We start from the raw sequence: 7,397 nt of genomic DNA, 5'->3' as shown, positions 1-7,397 counted from the left end.
GGCGGCGCGGGGGTGGCTGGGGCGGGGAGTCCTGAGGCGTGGGGGGTGGGCGCTGCCCGGCCCAGCGGCCCCGCAGTGACGGGGAGGAGGTGGCGGGACAGTCGCTTTTGTGCTCCTAGCCCAGCCTCACGGGGCTTTCCTCTCGCCAGCCCTTACGGGACTGTGCCCGGGAGCTCCCCGGGTGACGCCAGGCAGGCCCGCCCTCAGGTGTTCTCCTGCCCGCTGCTCCCCGTGAGGGTGAGGGGCTATCCCCTCCCCGCCGCCGGGGACTGCCGCTGCCCCGGGGACGCCAGGCCGCCGGGGGAGGTGGCAGAGCGGGAGGAGGAGAGGCGAGGGGACGGAAGCTCCCTCATGGCCTCGTTCTCAGCGCTGCATCCGCGGGGTTGGGTTTTCTTTCACGTGCTGTAATGTCAGTGACTGATTCACGTTTTTCAAAGGGGAATTTTTTTTTTTTTCTTAGCCTCTTGCCAGGCAGCTTTAACGCTGTTCCCGCATTGAACAAAGCAGGCACAGGTTTTCCGTGGCGCTGACACACAAAGCCTTTATCACAACCTGCTGCTTCTGATGGGGAGCTGGCGCTGCTCGGAAGCACAGGTGAGCTGTAGCAAGAGGAGCAACCCTGGAACCGTCGCTGCATGAACAGATGGGTCTGGCAGCAGCCAGCAGCTCCCCCACAGTCCTCTTATTCCCTCCGGCATTGCTTCCCTCATCCGTCTCCCTTCTCTTTCTTTCTCTGCCCCTGATCAAATCAAACAGCATTTTGAGGTACCTGTGTGAAAATATCAAATAGATAGAGTACAGGTATCAAAATCTGCAGTGAGATTCTGGTTTTGTATTTAAATCAACTATGCCTCACTGGGAGGTTTGCACAAAGCTCTTGCCTGTAGGATCCTTGGGTTGCTGGAGCCGTGAGTTTATACCTGCAGGACCAGCCTTCTAGCCCCACAAAATCAGACCATCTTGTCTCATAAACAGTCCTATTCCAGCATGGCACCTTTACTTAGGAGATCTATGAACAGACAGAGAAACCAAAGCTTCATGTGAAGCAGGAAAGGAAGGAGAGTGAAGTTCTGCTCTGGTTCCACTGTAGCAAGGACCAAGGGGTGAGCTGTTATCTCCCTGAGTCCCTGTGTATGTTACTTAATGACCATTTGACCCCAATACCTCAGCTCTCCACCTCTTGTCACACAGACAGTCATTAATTCAGCCACTGTTGGCATGAGCCCGAAGGGCAGAAGTCTTACGTTAATTAATGTGCCAAGTCTGAACATACACACAGGAGTAGCAATTAATTTGTTTTGTCAGTTCAGGATAAGTCTTTCATAAAGGTGATTGTCATGTGGGGTTAGCATGGTGATTCCTTCTCAAACTGCTAAAGCTGCCTCAGGAGCACAGGACACAAAGGGGCTCAAATGTGGGCTGGTGTTTTTCCTCATCTGCTTTGCAGCCTGTTGCTCTATGGATGGGGCAGGAGAGATTGTGTGTGAGGTTTTTGGTCTGGCCACCACCTGGAGGAAACCATTTATGGTCACTTTGGACACTCTGGTTGGGACAAGCTGGGGATACAGGGCCTAGAGATATTTGCTCTGTTGTCAGGCAGCTGTTTCTGAGCCTGTTTTGTAGGGGGAGAGGATTATTATACTCAGAAGAATGCAGAAACAAATGCTGATGCTGGGGAAGCAGGTGTGCCTGACTTCTCCATGGTTGTCCATGGCATGTTTGTATCCATCATCTCCTCCATTTGATTTCCAGAATGTATCAAATGGAGCCAAAGTCTTGCTCCCTGGTTTTCTTTCAGTTGGTGCTGTATTCATAGCAAGCTAATTATCTTTTTTTTTTTTTTAATTTTTATTTTTATTTTAACATTAGCAATTGTGACTACAGAACAGTCATACTACAAGTTGTGGATGTGTATAGATATAATTTTTTGCTTCAGTACCCCTAAGTTACCTGTGCATTGCACCATCTACCTCCACTGAAAGAAACCCAGTCCCTGCCTCCAGAAGATCTATGTTTGGAAAAAGCCAGCTAAGCAAGTGCAGAAGAGGAGGTATTTCAGCTAGAGGAAAGCACCAGAGAGTTAATTGTGTGCTGGAGTGGCCAAGCCTACAAGACATCAGTTGCTGAGCATTCAGGGTTGCAGCTTTCACCTGGCCCTGGGAAACAGGGCTGTGGGAAAGGGAACTTTGGGCAGGACTGTGCTGTCTCCTGCCTCTGGCTGTCAGAGTAAGCTCCTCTGTGTCTGTTGGGGTGCTATGGAGGATTACCTTGTTCCTGGAGCAGGGGGGGATGATAGGGAGTCCCCTGTTGCTGATGCAGCAGGTGGCTCTCAGGGCTGAGCCAGCCTTGCTGCTGTCCCTTTCTTCTGCGCTAATTCTGATGCTGCTGGTTAGTCTTTGCCTTCATGGCAAGTATGAGTAAGTTCTTATCTGTCCTTACCTTTTGCTTCACAAAATTTTAGGATTTTCATGCTTTCCTCGTCCCATGCTTTTTAAAATTGGTCAAGAGCTTTGAATAGGGACACGTCAAATACCCACACCTGTAAGCTCACATATTTGTTGTGTGTGCTGAGTACCTGCCTTAGCCTTGATGCTGTGGGGAAATCAAGCTGAAAAACAAAGGCATCTTTTGTATGGGGTTTCTTCTATTGTTAGGGTTTCTTACTGCTTTTTAGAAGTTATGTCTTCTCTGTTGTACGATTTTCAAGAGGATAAGATTGTTATTTTTTTTATTCCCCCTTTTCTTTCTGTTAGTTCTTTCTGTTAAAGCAAAGGGATTAACCTTCTGAATAATAATAATAATAAAAACTTGGTTAAAAGCTGGTGACATAAAAAATGTAGTATTTAAATAAGTCTTCTGCTCAACACCCAGCCGCTAAACCCAATGTCAATTATGAAAGCTACTTACAAGTAAGCTGTGCTGCAGTCCCTATTCCTGTGGCAAGTTTTGTATGCCCATGGAGTCTGCTTTTTCCTGTCCACAGAACTGGAGCCTTTATCAGAGATGTGTTAGTCAAAATTGCTAAATATTCTCTCTAAAAAAGGTAACTATTTTTTAAAAAAATGATGTTTTCTGCTGGCAGTGTGGAACAAACACTGCTTGAGATAACCCTTATAATTCTCATAAAAAAGAGAAATCCTGACCCAGGTATTTACAGCTTTGGCCCAATGAGCTGACACACCTGGCTCTGTTTCTGTGAAGTCCAGAGAAGAGTGTGAATAGCTACAAGAAGCTTTGACTGACATTTTCTTAAATGTCCCACTAAAGTAACTCAGCTTTTCCTTTTTGCTATGGAGTGTGTAGTGAATCGCCAGAGCACCTGTAGCCTTCTCTCCTGATGCCCCCTCTCCTCTGTCTATGCTTTGGAGAACAAGGAACTTTTCAGCAAGACATCTCAGAGCTGCCTTCCTACCTGAAGGTAAAGCGCTGCAGTTGTATTACTGTATTCCCATCTGTTGCATACCTGCTTGGGTCAGACAGAAAAGGGGTGAGGGGGTGGGTGGGTATGAAAATGTGTGGCAAGACACAGAATCATGGAATCCTATGGGCTGGAAAAGCCCTCTCAGACCACTGGGTCCAACTGTTCCCCCAGCACCAGCCCGTGTCCCCAAGTACCACATCTACACTCTCCCTCCAGAATAGTGAGTTCACCACTTCTCTGGGCAGCTTGTGCCAGAGCCTCACCACTCTTCTGGGGAAGAAATTTTTCCTAAATATCCAATCTAAACCTCCTCTGGCACAGCTTGAGGCTGTTTCCGCTTGTCCTGTCCCTTGTTCCCTGGGAGCAGAGCCCGACCCCCACCTGGCTCCACGTCCTGTCAGGCAGTTGTAAAGAGGGAGGTCATTTGCAGGCTGAGCCCCCACCAGCTCCTTCAACTGCTCCTCATCAGATTTGTGCTCCAGACCCTTCCCCAGCTCCACTGCCCCCCTTTGTACATGTTCCTCCCAGGGAAGGTTAGTCTGGAGCCCCATGTGCTGATAAAAACAAAGAATGCTGGTCAGTAGACTGTGTCTAGTACCACTGCAGGCTTGCTCCAGCTATTTATGGCCAAAACAAACCAGGAGGAAAGGACCTCAAGAGCTAGTGCTGTGCATCCCACCTGCTCTGGGTTGTAAAATCTTCATGGTTGGTTCAAGCACTGATAGATTTTTCTGCATGAATTATTCAAAATACCCGGATTTACATTGTTCTGTCTCTCTTGAGAAGCTTGTCATGCCAGTGCTGTCAGAGAGGCTGTGCAGGTATCCTTGGGAGAGCTGGGCAGAGCGGTGTGGTATGAGCTGCTGTGAAATGTCCCTGGGGCATGGGGCAGCTGGTCTGTGTGTGAGATGGGGACACGAACCTGCTGCTGGGTCCTGGGGCTGCTCAGCCTGCAGCAGCTCAGGCCTTTCCACCTTGTTCCCCCCTTCCTCACATGTGCGGCAGACCTGGAGAGCCCTCCTAGCGCCCTCGCCGTGCTGACCGTGCTGTCAGGGAGCACTGATGGCTCTGGGGCAGGGAAGAGGTTTTTGGAAGCCAGCCTGGTTTGCTCTGTATTGGTGCCAGCAGATGGCAACAGCGCTTTGCAGCCCCGGCTCCTTGCAGCACCCGGCAGCCCCAGTCGGTCCCTTGCAACAAGCGGCTGCACTGCTCCTGCCGAATCCCTGCTGCTCTGTTACTGCTCATGCCTGTGCTGCGTGGGTCATGCAGCCCTTCGTACCGCTGCGTGAAGCGGTGCTCAAAGCCAGGAGCTCCAAGCTTTTCACCCAGCCTTGAAGCCGATATCTCCCTTCCAAAGGAGGGAGCTGGGGGCGCAGGGTGGGTGGTGGCCTGTGCCTGGATCTCTGTCCTGGGACTCTGAGCTTTGCTGCTGTGTGAGTGGGGCCAAGTCTGGTTCAGTTTCTTCCGTCTACCCTGGGTACCACATGAAAAATTCAGGTGCGGTGAGGGTAAACCAGCAGAGAGTGGAGTGTATCATGGAGGGTGACAATAACTGTGCAGGGAGATGGGTACAGCCACCAGGTGACTGGGGACATGCTGGCTGGCTGATATTAGGTCTGGCACCTTAGCTTTGGAGTCACTAAGGGACATGGGCAGCGGGGTTGGAACGAGATGACTTTTAAGGTCTCTTCCAACCCAAACCATTCTATGATTCTGTGATTATTTGCAGCAGCTTAGGCACCTTGAGCCTGGAGAGCCCTGAGAAGTGGTAGCACTTTCATTGCATAAACAGAGCTGTGGAGCAGTGGTTAGTCTGAGAGCTGAGGGTGTTAAGTGCTCTCCCTAAAGGTAGAATTACTTAGCAGGATAGATGGGGGGGTCAAACTTTCCCGTAAAATGTACTGCAAGAACAACTCTCTTGATGGTGTGGTGCTTGTTTGGAGAGCAGCTATTTCTGGCTCCTTTTGGATACCAAGAGACTGAAGTGGTTTGTGACTGGAGTGCTATTGTGGAGAGCAGTGATGTGGAAGAGCACTATTGCTGCATTATGCAGTTAAACACTACTGCTATAGGAACAGAAGGCAAGTTATCTTCTTGACAAGAGGGTCCTTTTGAATCTGTCATGTTCCCAGGGCATATGGTTTTGCCCAGTGCAAAGTGGAGCTTACAAGCTCTAGGAAAGAATGAACTCCTACAGAAAGAAGCAAGAGCTGGACTCATTGGCAGTTTTACTCTTTGCTGTGGATTATAGTTTTTGTCTGGACTTGGCCCCTGAGCTTCTGTGGAGCAGATGCTAGTCAAGCTCATGCCAAAACAGTCTCTGCCTGAGCTTGCAAGCTACATTGACTGTTTTAAATGGGGATGTTCTCCATAGTCACCTTTCTTTTTGGTGAAGACTTTGAAGTGCAGCAGTACCTTACCTGAATTCAACAAAGGAAACTAGGATCAGAGAGCCGTCTGAATCCAAATTGCTCCTTCCTTTGGTCTAAGGCATAGGACATTAGTTCTGCTCTATTTGGGTGCATCACAGCTATTGATAAGTATAAAGTGATTGTTTTGTTTTGTTTTGGCAGTAATGTCGTGCTCCAGGCTTTAAATGGTGCTCATTTAAGGAAAGCTAGAGAGAATTCAAAGAGAAATCCATACCCTTACAAGACAGATCAGTCTGAGCTGGTACTGTGGAAATCCACTGGCTCTGATGATGGCTCTTCAGATCTTCACTTGTATGGAGACTGCAGCAGACTGTTAAAGCTACATCAGTCTCCTTCCTGCTTTCAGACTGCATCCCTATAAATCTTGCAATATTGGCTGCGCAGGGCTGACCTTCTGCTGATAGAATAGCTCTTAAGGCTGACTTGAGTGTTGAGCAAAGAAAAGAGCCTTTATCTCTCAATCTTGCTGGCAGAGTGGAATAAGCCAGAGTGATGCTTGCAGCTGTAAAGCTCAGAGTGCAGCTGACACTCTGTTGGCTCAGCAACCCCTTGCTTCCCACAGCAACTAATCCCTAAATTAAATGAAGGTTCCTCCAAGCTGAGAGCATGGAATGCTTGTTTTTCCAAGTTGTGTTTCTGGGTAGTGGTAGCAGGCAGTTCAAGCGGATTGAGCTGAATTCTGGGTGCTTGCAGGCCTCTGTGCTGTGCAGAGGCAGGAATGGATGTGGCTAATGTAATTCTGGAGAGATTTTTGCTTTGCTGCTTGTTTCTTCTGGCTGCCCTGGAAGCTGTATGCAAGTGAGCCCTGTTTAACAGAGCTGTAAGGGATAGTTACTGGCACATAGTTTATCTGGCTGATGTACTTGGCCCTCACTGAGTACTTTAAGGTTAACTCCTGTCTGGCTGGTACCATGTAATACCTATGAAAATTGTTTTAAAGGCTCCTTGAAACAGAGGAAAAAATGCTCTGCTGGAACTGACAGTATGGCATTGTGTTTCAGTGGGTCAGACTTGCTTTCAAACTGGAGCTGCTAAATGTGGTTGAATCCCCTCTGAGTTATCCACCCAGAAAAATAAGGAGAAAGATGGTACTGTCCAGAAGTACTGGAGAAAATAAGCTTGTTCTGGTTGCCTATTGCCTGTGCAGATTGGCCAAACATCAATTTTGTCACTGCTGTCCCAGTTAGGAACAGGAATACTCAGCTGTAATTCTGGTAAATCCACAGTGTGGTCACACATGTATTTGCAAAGACCTCTGCAATTCAAAATGATCTCCTAACTCATTCTGAGGTGCTTCTGACCCCTCTGTGTTCCAGCTTTCCCCTGCGAAAATTGCACTGTGCTTTCTGTACTTCCATTGCCTCAGCTGCTGCTTTGTGAGGCCAGCACCGATATGTGCAAGCCATTTGGAGACTCCTGGAAAAGAAACTCAGGGTTTCTATTGTGTGTAGAGAGCCACGGTGAAGAAAACCCAATGTAGTGCTGATCCCTGGGTCTGAGTTCAGCATGCAAGGTTTAATGGAGAAAAACCTAGAGAGGATGTG

The 7,397-nt window shown here is 48.6% G+C and overlaps 1 long non-coding RNA gene across 1 annotated transcript; it reads left to right on the top strand.

The window, feature by feature from the left end:
• Positions 1-36: 36 nt before the first annotated feature.
• On the top strand, positions 37-2,721 carry LOC128793054 (uncharacterized). The gene is made up of 3 exons (XR_008432649.1): positions 37-237; positions 461-594; positions 1,870-2,721. It is a non-coding gene; the product is annotated as an uncharacterized LOC128793054 (long non-coding RNA).
• Positions 2,722-7,397: the final 4,676 nt, after the last annotated feature.

This window comes from Vidua chalybeata, chromosome 10 (genome assembly GCF_026979565.1).
Source record: "Vidua chalybeata isolate OUT-0048 chromosome 10, bVidCha1 merged haplotype, whole genome shotgun sequence".
NCBI classification, from domain to species: domain Eukaryota; kingdom Metazoa; phylum Chordata; class Aves; order Passeriformes; family Viduidae; genus Vidua; species Vidua chalybeata.
Note: the sequence above shows the minus strand (reverse complement) of the source record. Positions and strands in the feature narration are given on the sequence as shown.